We start from the raw sequence: 15,576 nt of genomic DNA, 5'->3' as shown, positions 1-15,576 counted from the left end.
TTTTTTATATAACATGAATAATCCCTTCTTGATTCTGGCTTCTTTCCATACTATGTCATTGAAATTTATCTTGGTTGCTATACCTAAATAATGTTTGTATGTTTTAATTACAGTATGGTATTCCATTAGATAAATGTGGCAGGATTTATATATTCATTCTTCTGTTGAAAACTTTTGCACATTATGAATAAATCTACAATAAGCATTCTTATACTTTCAATTTAAAAATCACTCATTGCTATTGGAGACAGAGGAATTTCTGAATCATAGGTTTACCCATTAGCTTACCTAGTGCCTCCCAGAATGAAATTCACCTTTATATATGTGTTCTGCAATTTTGAATGGACTCTCTTTAAACATCATCTCAGTAGAGGGCATCAAGGGATATTGCAGGAGGATAGAGTACAAATACAAAAAAATAAATAAATAAAAAATGGCCAGGCGTGGTGCCCTTGCTTTAATACCAGCTACTTGTGAGGCTGAGGCAGAAGGATTGCAAGCTCAAGGCAAACCTCAGCAATCCCTCAAAATTAAATTTTTGAAAAAGGGCTGGGGGTACAGTTCAGTGGTAGAACACTCTTGAATTCCATCCCCAATATGGTGCGTGTGCATGTGCATACACACACATATACACACACACACAGAGAAAAGAAAAAAGTAACATCCCACCCTATTGACAGATCTCCCAGGCACCTCTTTCTAGCTCTTCACTCACTCCTTCCCTGTCTCTTTCACACAATTTTCACATCCTTGACCCTGTTGATTCTCACCTTTGGTCAATGGATGCTTTTCTTTCTTTATTTCTTTTCTTTTCTTTTCTTTCTTTTGTTTTTTTGTACCAGGGATTGAACCCAGGGGTGCTTAACTGCTAAGGTACATCCACAGTCCTTTTTATTGTTTTATTTTGAGACAGGGTCCCACCAGGTTGTTAAGGCTGGCTTTGAACTTGACATCCTGCTACCTCAGTCTCCTGAGTCATGAGAAATACAGGCGTGAGTCACCGCAACTGGCTGCATCTTTTCTTTCTTTCCTCCACAGGGAGCAGGACTCCTGGGTCCAGAGAAGGGACTGGAACCAGAGAGGCCTTGGAATTGGATACCATCTGCTATATTGTGAGCCCTCCATAAATATTGCCTGCACCATAAATCACCTGATTTGAGATGGCAAGGGAAGGGGATTCCCTATTCCCAGAGAAGCCCCCACCCCTGGTCTGCATGACAAGGTTGATGTGAGCAGATCACTATGCTAAGGGAGTTGTGGTGAAGAGAAGTTAACCTGTGTTTAACAGGATTGTTCCACATCTCCCTTGTTCATTGGTGACTATTTAGACACAACAGAGCTGAGCACCCCCCAGAGGATTCCTAGTAGCCTGCAACCTGGATAGAAATAGATGGACTATCAGAGTCCCAATATGTGACTCTCATCACAAGATGGAGACTGGGTGACCTTCCCAACAAAGCTTCAAAGTACAGGATGGAGGAAGACTGCTTCTAAAAATTCAAACCCAGATTTTGTCCTTCCATGACTCATTGTAGGGCAGGAGATGACAGGGGAGAGGTGGTGGCAAGCTGGCTTGCAGGGAGTATAACATCCTTGCCATTTCCTACCATTAACTCTGTCCTTTTTTCCCAGACTCAGAAGTCCTGCTCTCTCTGTCCCTGACAAAAATAGCCTGTTCATAAGTATAGAACAGCCAAGAGGTATAACTGCCCTATCAGATTCAAGACTTAATGAGAAAATGTTATCAGGATGGTGTCGCATTAGTATAGGTATGGAAAAAGTGACCAGTGGAACAGAAAAGAAAGTACAGAGCCTTCCATACACATATTTGAATTTTTTTTATATAACAGAGGTGGCATACATGCTCAGTAAAGAAAAAAGGATTACCTATAAGGAAAAATATGAAGAGGATTTGTACTTAGCTGCTCTGGTTTAGATATGATTTGAGTGTATCCCCAAAGTTTCAAGCTTCCAAGCTTGGTCACAGTGTGGCAATATTACAGTGTGGAATCTTTAAGACGTGGGGCATTGTGAAAGGTGGTTAGGTGACTGGGGATGCAGCCCTTAGAAGGGATTAAAGTTGTTCTAATGGGACTCCAGCTAGCTCTCTCAAGAGTGAGTTATAAAAAGAGTGCTCCTGGCTAGGGAAATAGTTCAGTTGGTAGAGTGTTTGCCTCACATGCTCAAGGCCCTGGGTTCAATCCTCAGCAACACACACACACACACACACACACACACACACACACACACACGTGATCCTCATCCCCAAATCCCTCTGGCTTCCTGACTTTCCAGTGATCTCTCCCTCATGCAAGCATTGTTACCATGATGACATCTACCATGTTGTGATATAGCCAGAAGATCCTCACCAGAGCTGGTGCCATGCTCTTGAATCTCCAGAACAGTAAGATAAATAAACCTCTTTTCTTTATAAAATACCCAGTCTTAGTTATTTTGGTATACCACACAAAACAGAATAAGTCACAACCTTACACCGTATGTGAAAATCAATTTCATATGAATGAAGAATTTAAATGTCACATATAAATCTTTACTAAAACATTCCTCTTTTCCCTAATAACTTGAGTTGACACTTTAATCATATAGTAAATTTCCAAATGTTACATAGAGCTATATCTGGACATCAAAATTTTGTCCCTTAAATCTGTCAGTCTGTTTATGTGTTAGCATCATACTGATTAAATTATAAAGGCTTCATGATGTGCTTGGTGACAGAACTGTTAAGACTCCCTGTGGGTTGGTAGGGTTAGTTTCCTCCCATTGCTCATCTTTCTCAGGGTTTTTCTGATTATTCTGACACGGTGGCTTTTCTATATGAATCTTACTATTAACCTGTCTAACTCCAGATAAAAGTAGTATGTGTATATTGGGAAATCATATTACATTTTTAAATTAAATAAAGATCTGAGGAGGTGAATTGACATCTTTATGATGTCAATTCCTTCTAGCCAGGAATACAGAATGTCTTTCCATTTCCTTTTCTTTTTTCAGGGACAGGTACTGGGGATTGAATATAGGGTTGCTTAGCCACTGAACTATGCCCCAGCCCTTTTTTATTTTTAATTTTGAGACACAGTCTCACTACATTGCTTAAGGCCTCGCTAGATTGCTGAGGCTGGCTTTGAACTTTCAATCCTTCTGGCTCAGCCTCCGAAGTGGCTGAGATTATAGGCATGTACCACTATACCCACTCCATTTTATTAAATCTACCTTTACATCTTTCAGGAGTGTTTAAAACTTTTCCTCATATAATTTTGCACATTCCTTGGGAATTTATACTGAAATATTGGGGGTAGATACTGCGGACTGAATGCAGGGGCACTTAACCGCTGAGCTACATCCCGAACCTTTTTTATTTTTTATTTTAACACAAGGCTTCCTTAAATTGCTTAGGGTCTCACTAAGTTACTGAGACTGGCCTTGAACTTGCTGGGATTACAAGCTTGAGCCACCATACCTGGCATACTAAAATATTTTATGCTGGGATTAATCCCAGGAGCATTCTGTCACTGAGCTACATCCCAAGCCCTTTTTATTTTATTTTTAGAACGGGTCTTGCTAGCTGGGCACAGTGAAGTATGCCCGTAATCCCAGTGGCTCAGGAGGCTGAGACGGGGGGATGGCAAGTTCAAAGCCAGCCTCAGCAAAAGCAAGGTGCTAAGCAACTCAGTGAGACCTGTCTCTAAGTAAAATACAAAATAGGGCTGGGGATGTGGCTCAGTGATTGAGTGCCCCTGAGTTCAATCCCTGGTACCAAAAAAAAAAAAAAAAAAAAAAGAAAGAAAGAAAGAAAGAAAGAAAGGAAGGAAGAAAGAAAAAAGAAAAAAAAAGGTCTTGCTAAATTGCCTGGGTTGGCCTCAAACTTCTGATCCTCCCATTCCAAACTTCCAAGTTGCTAGGATTATAGCACTATGCCCAGCTTTTGTTGTTATTGTAAAAATGTTTTCTCTTCCATTATATCTTCTATCTGGCTATTTGTGTATTTGAAAACTACTGATTTGTCTATGTTGATTTTTATAATTTTTTGATTGTTTGAATTAGCTTTTTTTATTGGTTCTCTGGGGGATTTCTAGGTATACTATCATATCATCTATAAGTGCAGACATTTTATGTCCTCTTTATCAATTCTTATGCCTATAATTATTTTTCCTAGTTTAACTGCATTGGCTCAATACCTCCAGGACAATATTAAAAAGAAAATGCCTTCAGTCTTATCTAAAGTCTTATTTTCGAGTTGAGATAAACAAATTTATCATGTTAATGTGGTATCAATTGATTTCTAGCTTTGAATGCTTATATCAGAATGAATGTTGAATTTTAGCCAAGTGTGACGGTACGTGACTATAATCCCAGCTACTCAGGAGGCGGAGGCAGAAAGATTGCAAATGCAAGGCCAACCTGAGCAGCTCAGTGAGATCTTGTCTTAAAATAAAATTTAAAGAGGGGCTGGGGATGAAGTTCAGTGATAAGATTGCTTGCCTAGGATGTACAAGGCCCTATGTTCAATCCTTACTACTGGGGGGGGGGCGGGTGGATACTGAATTTTATCACTTTTCAAATATCTATAGAAATAACCATATGATTTTCCTCTTAGATCTATAAATATGTTGTATTATATTAATGCATTATCTAGAATGAACCATTTCTGTATTTTCATAAGGAAATTCTCTTGGTCATGCTATATTATTTTCTTCATCTTCAAAATAACTATATTATTTTCTTAATGTGGTTTTGAATTTGTTTGCTAATATTTTATTTAGGATTTTTGCATTAATATTCATGGGTGAAATGGTCCATGTTTTTCTGTTACAATTGCTCCAGAAAATAACATGTAAGTTTCTCTTCATTTTCTATTCTTTGGAACAATTTATATGGCATTGAAATAAAGGGGTCTTTAACTAGTGAATATATTGATCATGATGGAGGGAAGGGTTTGGTAGAATTCCCTTGTGAAACTATTTGGGCCTGATGGGTTTTTTATGGGGCAGTTCCTTAATAACTTACTTTATTTCCATTTTTTTCAGTGCCGAGGATTGAACTACAGCCCCATACATGCTAGGCAAATGTTCTACTACTGAACTAAATCTCGAGTTCTCCATACCTTTGCAAGAAGCTTAATAAACAACAGTCCTGTAATTCTGGTGAAAACCAGCAGCCTAATGTTAAATAAAAATGTTAGGTGGCAATTGTTTTGGACTAAGCTCTTGCACTAGGCTCCAATAGACTAGGTTGAAAAATCAAAATGGCGTCACTCATACTAAAGCTTCCCATCATCCAAAACAACACTAAGATGCTAACTGATTTTCCAAGAAATCAGGAGAGAGAACCAAATTTCACACAGACAGGTCTCAGTTGGCATGATGATGAAGTTCCCTTTGTATTTTGTACAGGGGATTTAACCCACTCAGCTACAGCCCCAGCCCTTTAAAAAAATTTTTTTTGTAGTTGAAATGGAAAGCACGCCTTAAGGATTGAACCCAGTGCCTCATGTGCTAGGCAAGCACTCTGTCACTGACCCCAGTCCCACCCAGCCCTTTTTATTTTTATGTGTATGCCATCACACCCAGCCCCCTCTGTTTTAATCTCTACAAAAAAGATAACCTGAAGTAACCTGATATTAACCAATTAGTTATTTTTCTATTGTTCTGTGTCCCTTTTAAAATAAAGTTATTTTGGAATGACCTATCCAAATTTTTTCTTTGTTTCTGCTTTCTTTAGCCTTTCATGATCTATAAGACTAATCTTCTCTGCACAGCTCATCAGAACACTTACTCTACTGTATAGGAAGAAGCTGACTGCTTCTAGAATTACAAATAAAGCCAATTACAGATCTTTAGACTAAATTGCTGCAATTTTGTCTTTTGATACTAGAAACCACGGGATGAGATAGAACAGGATTGGATTTCCTCCAAAGCCTCATTCCAAGAGAAGTGTCTGACCTTGAAGCTCTGCACAAGGAGAGAGTGAAGGCTAATGCAAAGTTGTAAATAGGCTGAACGAGAATTAAAGGCATGCCTCAACATGCACACAGGGCTCATTAACAAAGGCTGGTGTTCCAGATATTTAAAGAAATGTCTCACCAATCATTAGCTAACCACTAAGCTAATGGAGCAGAGCCTTCAATGGCCATACAAAGAATATAGACTTTAAAGAATTAATTCAGGAAAGTCACACAAAAAAGGAAGCAAAAACAAACCCTGGGGAGGAAAGAGAATCTTTGCCTTATTATTATTATTATTATATTTTTAGTTGTAGGTGCACACAATACCTTTATTTTATGTTTATACAGTGCTGAGGACTGAAGCCAGTGCCTCATGCATGCTAGGCAAGTGCTCTACCACTGAGCCACAACCCTAGCCCCCACATTATATTATTAAAAGGTCTAGTTTTAAACAAAACTTTTTTTTTGATCCAGGGATTGAACCTGCAGGTGCTTACCACTAAGCTACATTCCCAGCACTTTTTATATTTAATTGAGAGACAGGGTCTCACTGAGTTGCTTAGGGCCTAAGCCAAGTTGCTGATGCTGGCTTAGAATTTGCAATCCCCCTGCCTCAGCCTCCCAAGTCAGTGGGATTACAGGCATCAACATCACACCCAGCTAAACAAAAAATTTTGAGACATGCAAAGAAACAAAGTATGGCCCAAACAGAAGGGAAAATTTAATCGATAGTTACTACCACTGAAGAAGCTCAAATGTTGGACTTAATAAATGGACTATAAATCAGTGATTTTAAATATTTTCAAAAAAATAAAAGAAAGTGTGTCCAATGAACTAAAGGAATGTATGACCGTTGTCCTAATAAATAAAACAATATCAATAAATAGATGCAAGTTATGTGAAAAAAATCACTAGAGGAATTCAACAGTGGATTTGAGGTGTCTGAGAAAAGAATCAATGAACCTGAAGAAAGGTCAGTTGAGATTATCCAATCTGAGGAACAGAAAAAAAATAAACAAAATGAACAGAGCCTTAGGAGCCTGTGGAATACCATAAAGCATATCACCAAGCACATAATGGGAGTCCCAAAAGGAGAGGTGGGAGAGAAAGAAAGGCACAAGAAAGAATATTTGAAGGAATAGTGGCTTGAAACCTCCAAACTTGATGAAAAACAATGATCCATGCATTCAAGAAGCTCTCTGAACTCCAAGTAGGATAAATTCAAAGAAACATCACCAAGACATATCATGAACAAACTAATGAAAGACAAAGACAAAAAGAGAATCTTCAAAATAGTAAGAAAGTAGTTACTCATTGTGCCCTCATCATTATTAGCAGCTGATATCTCATCAGAAACTTTGAGCTGGGTCCTGTAATCCTTGCTACTCAGGAGGCTGATGCAGGAGTACTACAAGTTCAAGGCCAGTCTCAGCTGCTTGGTGAGACCTTGTTTAAAATTAAAAGAAAAAGGACTGTGGTAAAGTACCTCTGGGTTCATTGCCAAGTATTGCAAAACAAACAAAAACAAAAAAGGGTTGGGATATAGCTTAGTGGTACAATGCTTCCCCAGCATGTATGAGGTCCTGGGTTCAAGATAGGGTCTTGCTAATTTGCAGAGGCTGGCCTTAAACTTGCAATCCTTCTGCCTCAGCCTCTGAAGTAGCTGGAATTTTCAAGTGTGTGCCAACATACCTAAACTTTTTCCTGATTTAAAAGACAACTACATAAGTTGCAATTACATCATGTGTTCATGAGCACACAATGTGTAAAAATGTCATTTGTATGATGGTAGTAATAGGGACATGAGAATAAAGCTATGTAAGAGCAATATGTTTTTTTGGTATTGAAATTAATTTGGTATTAATTCTAACTACAGTGGTATAAATTTGAATGTCAATTATAATCTCCAGGGAAACCACTAAAAATAATTTACTATTTATTTATTTGCTGTGCTGGGACAAAACTCAGGACCTTGCACATGCGAGGCATAAAAATAACTAAGAAGAAAAACAGAAAAGTGTTGGGTGTGGTGGTACACTCCTATAATCCCAGCAGCTCAGGAGGCTGAGACAGGAGTATGGCAAGTTGAGGCCAGCCTCATCAATTTAGCAAGACCTTAAGCAATTTAGTGAAACCCTGTCTCAAAATTTAAAAACCAATAATAAAATAAAAAGGGGCTGGAGATGTAGCCCAGAGGTAAAGTGCTCCTTGGTTAAATCTCTACTAGCAAAATAATAATAATGACAATAATAATAAGAAAGAAATGACAAAATAATTAAAATCATACTAGAAAAAACTTATTTTACATAAAAGAAGGCATTAATGAAGGAATAAAGAAATGCAAAATACATAGGAAACAAAAGAGAAATATCAAAATGGAAAACATGATCATCAAACATAAAGCTGAAGGGTGTAGGTCAGTGGTATATTGCTTGCTTACCCAGCATATGCAAGCCCTTGGGTTCAATCCCCAGTACCACAAAAGAAAAAAAATTTTGGAAACATAAATTCTACCATATCAGCAATTACATTAAATGTAAATAAATTAAGCATTCCAATTAAAAAAGCAGAGACATGCAGAATAGATGAAAGACATGACCCAACAATATGCTATCAATAGGAGACTCTTTTTTTTAATTTATTAAAAAAACATCTTTATTTTATCTTTATGTGGTGCTGAGGATCGAACCCAGCGCCCAGTGCATGCCAGGCGAGTGCGCTACCGCTTGAGCCACATCCCCAGCCCAATAGGAGACTCTTTTTAGATTCAAAGACTCAAATAAGTTCAAAGGGAATGGATGATAAATGATTTATCATTCAAAGAGTAACCAAGAGATAGCTAGAATGCTCATACTAATGTCAGATCAAATAGACTTTAAATCAGAAATTTTTACTAGAGATAGAAAAGGGTATTTTATAACAATAAAAGTGTAAATCCACTGAGAAACCATGACAATAAACTCAATGCACCTAACAAGAGAGACCTCAAATACATTAAATCGAATACATTAATCCAATAACAATAGAGACTTCAATGCCCCACTTTAAAAAAATATGTGAAAGAACTAGACATAAGATTAACAAAGAAAGACTTGAACATGCTATAAACCAACTAGATGTAACAAACATCTATAGAGCACCTTACAACAGCAGAGTATACATTCTCTTCACATGAATATGGAACATTCTCCAGACAGTCTATATGTTAAGCCAGAAAACAAATCTCAATACATGTAAAATAACTGATTTCTGCACAGCAAAGGAAACAATCATCAAAATAAAATGGTGCTGAGTGTGGTGACTGTATGCCTATAAATCCAGCAACTTGGGAGGCTGGGGCAGGAAGATCACATATTTGAGGCCAGTCTCAGCAACTTAGTGAGACCCTGTCTCTGGGGATATAGCTGAGGGGTAATGGACCTGAAAATAATAGTAAAATAAAATAACATAGAGACCTATGGATTGGGAAAAAAATTTGCAAACCAAATATATAAAAAAGGGCCAATGTCCAAAATTTATAAAGAACTCATAAATCCAATAAATTGAAAAGCAAATAACTCAATTAAAAACATGAGCATGGCTGGGGCTGTAGCTCAGTGGTAGAGTGCTTGCCTAGCATGTGCGAGGCAGTGGGTTCAAGTCTCAGCACCACAAAAAATAAATAAATAAAGGTACTGTGTCCAGCTACAACTAAAAAAAAAAATAAAAAATGGGCAAAGGACATAAATTGACATTTTTCCAAAGAAAACATAAGTATATGTAAATATGTTCAAAATCATTAATTATTAGAGAATGCAAATCAAAATCACTAGGAGATATTACCTTACACTCACTAGGATGGCTGTTAACAAAAAGTCAATAACAAATTTTGATAAGGTTTAGAGAAAAGCGTTTGTGCACTGTTGGTGGGAGTGTACATTGGTGTAGCCATTATGGAAAACAGTATAGAAGACCCTAAAGAAATTCAAAATAGAATGACTATATTATTCAGTAATTCATCTTCTGGATATTTACAAAAAGGAAATGAAATCACCACCTCATAAATCTATTTTCACTCCCATAAACATTGCAGCATTATTCAAAATAGTCAAGATACAGAAATAAGCTCCCAACAACAAATGAATGGATAAAGAAAATGTGGTATACACTATAAAAAGAATATTATATGGCATTGAAAAGGACATTTGCCAAAACATGGGTGAACCTGGAGAAATTTAAGTGAAATAAATCAGACACAAAAAGAAAAATATGGTGTAAATCACTTATATGTGGGATTTTAAAAAGTCATATATATACAGAGATGGAGAATAAAAGAGTGGCTACCAAAGGTCAGGGTGGCAGGAGGAAATGGAGAGATATAACTCAGAGGCTATAATATAGCAGATACATAGGATGGACAACTCTAGAGATCTAATACATAATATAAGAATTATTGTTGTTAAAACTATACCATATTTGGAATTTTGGCTAAATGAGTAGACATCAGGTAGTCTCCCTAAAAATAAGAGTAAATATGTGAAATGGGATACAATACTTTGTGTAACTTAGGGATGATTTTTCTTTCTATCTATCTATATCATTAAATATCATGTTGTATACTTTAAACATGCATAATAAAATTTATTTTAAAAAATGTGGCCAGGCATGGTGGCACATGCCTGGAATCCCAGCAGCTCAAGAGGCTGAGGTAGGAAGATCTCAAGTTCAAAGCCAGCCTCTGTATCTTAGTGAGGCTCTAAGCAACTCAGCAAGTCCCTTTCTCTAAATAAAAGATAAAAAAGGGCTGGGGGGGGAGGCTTTGGGATTGTGGCTCAGTGGTAGAGCTCTTGCCCAGCATGTGGGAGGCACTGGGTTCAATTTTCAGCACTACACATAAATTTTTTTATTTTTTATTTTTTTTATTTATTATTTTTTAAATTTTTAATATTTATTTTTAGCATTTGGCGGACACAACATCTTTGTTGGTATGTGGTGCTGAGGATCGAACCCAGGGCGCACGCATGCCAGACGAGCGCGCTACCTCCTGAGCCACATTCCCAGCCCCACATAAATTTTTTTAAAAAGAGCTAACATTTGTCTTAACAAAACAAAGGGTCTGGGGATATGTTCAGTGGTCCAATGTGAAAGCACTGAAATTATACAGAATATTTGTGACCAAATGAAATGAAATTAGAAATCAATAACAGAAGAAAATGTGGGAATCCATAAATATGTAGAAAACAACCACCACACTCCTAAATATCAATGGATCAAAGAAAAAAATCACAAGGAAAATTAGAAGATATTTGAAATGAATGAAAACACAACCTACTAAAATTTACAGGATGCAGCTAACATGGTGTTTAGGGGAGATTCATAATTATGGACTTATGAAGGATTTATGATGATTCATCTTATAATTTTTCAACTTTACAATATGAAAGTGACAAACATTCAGTAGAAACTTTTATTTCAAATTTTAAATTTTGATTTTTTCTCTGGGCTAACAATATGTGGGCAGCAGCAGTGAGCCACAGCTCCCAGTCAGTTATGTAATCAAAAGGATAAATACCTGGTACTCTACAGTGAACTAGGTTGCCAGCATTTTTTTGATATTGTGTTTTGTTTTTGCATCTTATCATACCTATATACAAGATACACATGAGATATCCAATACTTTCTTATAAAATAAGCCTTGTGTTAGATGATAGTACCCATCTGTAGGCTAAGGTAAGTATTCTGAGCGTGTGTAAGGTAGGCTAGGTTACCTATGGTGTCAGGTAGGCAAGGTGTGTTATATGTATTTTTGACTTATTATATTTTTCAAATTACAATGGGTTTATTGGTAGGTAACTCTGTATGTATTAAGGGGGATCACCTATATTTAAAAAGAAGAAAAAATATCAAATAAATAACCTAATCTTTCATCTTAAGAAATGAGGGAGAGAAGAGCAAACTAAATCCAAATTCTTTCTTTGAGAGTAATATTATCCAGATACCAAAACCAAAGATATTATTAGAAAAGAAAATTACAGGTCAATATCATATATGAATATGGATACACATGATCCTCAACAAAATACTAACTGAATCCCACAACACATAAAAAGGATTTATACCATGAACAAGTGAGATTTAGTTTAGAAATGCTAATGTCTATGCCCAGACACATGATTAACAAGCTCATGAAACTATCAACTTCCATGAAAATCAATTAACATAATCCATCATATTAAAAAAGGACAAAATAACATGATCATGTCAACAAACACAATTTGACAAAGTCCTCATGATAAAAACAACCAAGTAGGAATAGAAGAGGGATTTCATCAACATTTACCAATTACTATATGCTAGATTCACTGTTCTTAGCACTTTACATTAATTTTGTAATTTAATTTTTACATCAATTCTTTGAGGCAGGAATGATTATGACATACATTTACTAGACAGGTAAACCAAGGCATCAGGTGTTTAATTAACTTTTTCTATGTTAAGTAGCTAATAAATTGTGGAGGAAACATTTCCAAATCTGCCTACAGAGTCTATGCTGTTAATCACATTCTGCTGTACTGTCTCTCAGAGAATGATAAATGATAATAATGATAAACAATTTGGATTTCCTTACAATAAATGATTTAATTCTTATTGTAAGTAAATTTAATTCATAACACTATTAATATATATCAACAACCATAACATGCATTAGAGACAAAGATTGTAATATTAGTAGCAATGGGGTAATGTTAAGTTAATGTTGATTACTTACTTGCAATTTAAGTCAGAAAATTGGTAATAATTATTTACAGAAGTAAACACAATTTATCACATTGGTAAAACCTTGCAAATTAGTTGTAAACTTTGATGGTATTAGTAACAATGGTTCAATTTTTATCTGTTACTACAATTTGATTTATAACCACAGTACTCATAATCTATAATATTAATCAGAACTTTAATATAAGTAATTATTTATAATAGCAATTGGATGTTAACATTCTTATTAGGTAGATAATATAATTCAAAATATAGATAATCGTGATTTGTATATTTATTTATTTATTTTTGGTGGTACTGCAGGTTTCATCCTGGGGTTCTTTACCACTGAGCAATACTCCAAACCCTTTTTATTTTGAGACAGGGTTTTATTAAGTTGCAGAGGCTGGTCTTGAACTTGGGATCCTTCTGCCTCAACCTCCCATGTATTTGGAATTACAGGCATGTGCCACGACACACAGCCTCATGGTATTTATTAGAAATCTTTCTTTTTGCACTGCCAGAAATCGAACCCAGGGCCTCATCCTTGATATTCAAGTGCTCTACCCTAAATGACATCTCCAGCCCTTATGTTAGTAATCTGTAATCTTAATTTGTAACATTAGCAACAATCTGTATCTTACAAATACGATCTGTATTTTACATTGTTTGTACTAATTGTTTGATTTATTTTAGTAATTATAGCTTAATTTACAACACAAGAACTAATAATTTATATTGATAAACTTGATTGGTAATACTAGTAATAAATTGTAAGATCAGATGTTAGATTTGATATTAGTAATAATAATTCACTTTATATTACTGAGCAAAGAATACTACAAAACTGGTGCTTGTAAATCTTTTTTTTTTTTTCGTACCAGGGATTGAATCTATGAGCACCTAACCACTGAGCAACATCTCCAGTCCTTTTTTTGTGGGGGTGGGGTACCAGAGATTGAACTCAAGGGCACTCAACCACTGAGCCACATCCCCAGTCCTATTTTGTATTTTGTTTAGAGACAAGGTCTCACTGAGTTACTGAATTACTCAGTTCCTCACCATTGCTGAGGCTGGCTTTGAACTTACAATCCTCCTGCTTCAGCCTCCGAGTGGATTCCAGGCATGCACCACTGGCTCCTTTTTTTAAATCCACTTTGAGTTTATTTTTGTGCATGGTGAGAGATAGAGGTTTAGTTTCATTTTGCTGCATATGGATTTCCAGTTCTCCCAGCACCATTTGTTGAACAGGCTATTGTTTCTCCAATGTGTGTTTTTGGTGCCTTTGTCTAGTATGAGATAAACTGTATTTATGTAGGTTTGTCTCTGTGTCTTCTATTATGTACCATTGGTCTACATGTCTATTTTAGTGCCAATACCATGCTGTTTTTGTAACTATAGCTTTGTAGTATAGTTTAAGATTTGGTATTGTGATGCTTCCTGCTTCATTCTTTTTGCTAAAGATTGCTTTGGTTATTCTGGGTCTCTTATTTTTCCAGATGAATTTCATGATTGCTTTTTCTATATCTATAAGGAATGACATTGGGATTTTAATTGGAATTGCATTGAGTCTGTACAGCTCTTTGGGTACTATGGCCATTTTGAAAATATTAATTCTGCCTATCCTGGAGCATGAGAGATCTTTCCATTATGAAGTTGCTTAGGGCCTCACTATGCTGTTGAGGCTGGCTTTGAATTTGTGATTTTCCTGCCTCAGCCTCCATAGTCGCTGGAATTATAGGTATGCACCACCATACCTGGCTATAATTTGTATTAGAACATAATTTGTACACACACACACACACACACACACACACACACACACATTTTGAACTACTGGGGATTAAAATCAGGGACACTCTATCACTGAGCTATATCCCCAGGCCTTTCTACTTTTGGGGACAGGGTCTTGCTAAGTTACCTAGGCTGGACTTGAACTTGCAATCCTCCTGTTTCAGCCTCCTGAGTCACTGAGATTAAAAGCATCCATCATTGTGCCTCCATATCATAATTTATATTATTATTAATAATCTGTAGTAAAACCAATAATTTCTGGTGATACTTGTAATTATGATGCTATGATTATTTAACAAGAGTTATAATTTAATTCTTCAGATTCATACACAAAATTTATATTGGTAACAAAAATTCATAATATAATAATTTATAATATTAGTCATTATGATTTATGATATTAATAGCCAACAATTTATTTCTATTTGTAAATAATTTAATTTAAAAAAATTTTTTAGTTGTAGATGAACACAATATCTTTATTTTATTTATTTTTTTATGTGGTGCTGAGGATAGAACCCAGTGCCTCACACATGTGAGGCAAGTGCTCAGTCACTGAGTTACATCCCAGCCCCTAAACAAGTTAATTTATAATATTGTTGCTGATTTTTTTACAATCTTTTTAAAAAATATTTTTAGTTGTTGACAGACCTTGTTTTTTTATTATTTATTTATATATTTATTTATTTTTATGTGGTGCTGAGAATCGAACCCAGTGCCTCACACATGCTATGTAAGCGCTCTTCCACTGAGTTACAATCCCAGCCCACTTTTTTTTACAATCTGAATTTGAAATATGGGTAAAATTTTTATCAAGAGGAACCCCTGATAATGTTAGTAACAATTACTTGATTTCTATGTGATGTAATCTGAGTTCATTACATTAATTCTGTCAATTTACATTAGAAATCAATTTTTAATACTGACAAGAATAGATAATGTGAGCATCAGGATTTGATAAATATTGGAATTAATTATTTATTTCACATTTGTAACCATTAGGAAATTCATGGATCAGGTTGAGCATCCCTAACCCATAAATCTGAAATCTGAAATGCTTCAAAATCTAAATCTTTCTGAGCTCT

General features: G+C 35.7%; 1 protein-coding gene across 2 annotated transcripts in view; it reads right to left on the bottom strand.

The window, feature by feature from the left end:
- Syn1 (synapsin I) overlaps positions 1 to 15,576 on the bottom strand; it is a 52,686-nt gene that overhangs the window by 24,803 nt on the left and 12,307 nt on the right. The window lies entirely within an intron of this gene.

This window comes from Ictidomys tridecemlineatus, chromosome X (genome assembly GCF_052094955.1).
Source record: "Ictidomys tridecemlineatus isolate mIctTri1 chromosome X, mIctTri1.hap1, whole genome shotgun sequence".
Taxonomy (NCBI): Eukaryota; Metazoa; Chordata; class Mammalia; order Rodentia; family Sciuridae; genus Ictidomys; species Ictidomys tridecemlineatus.
The sequence above is the reverse complement of the archived record's forward strand: the minus strand, read 5'-3'. Positions and strand labels throughout refer to the sequence as shown.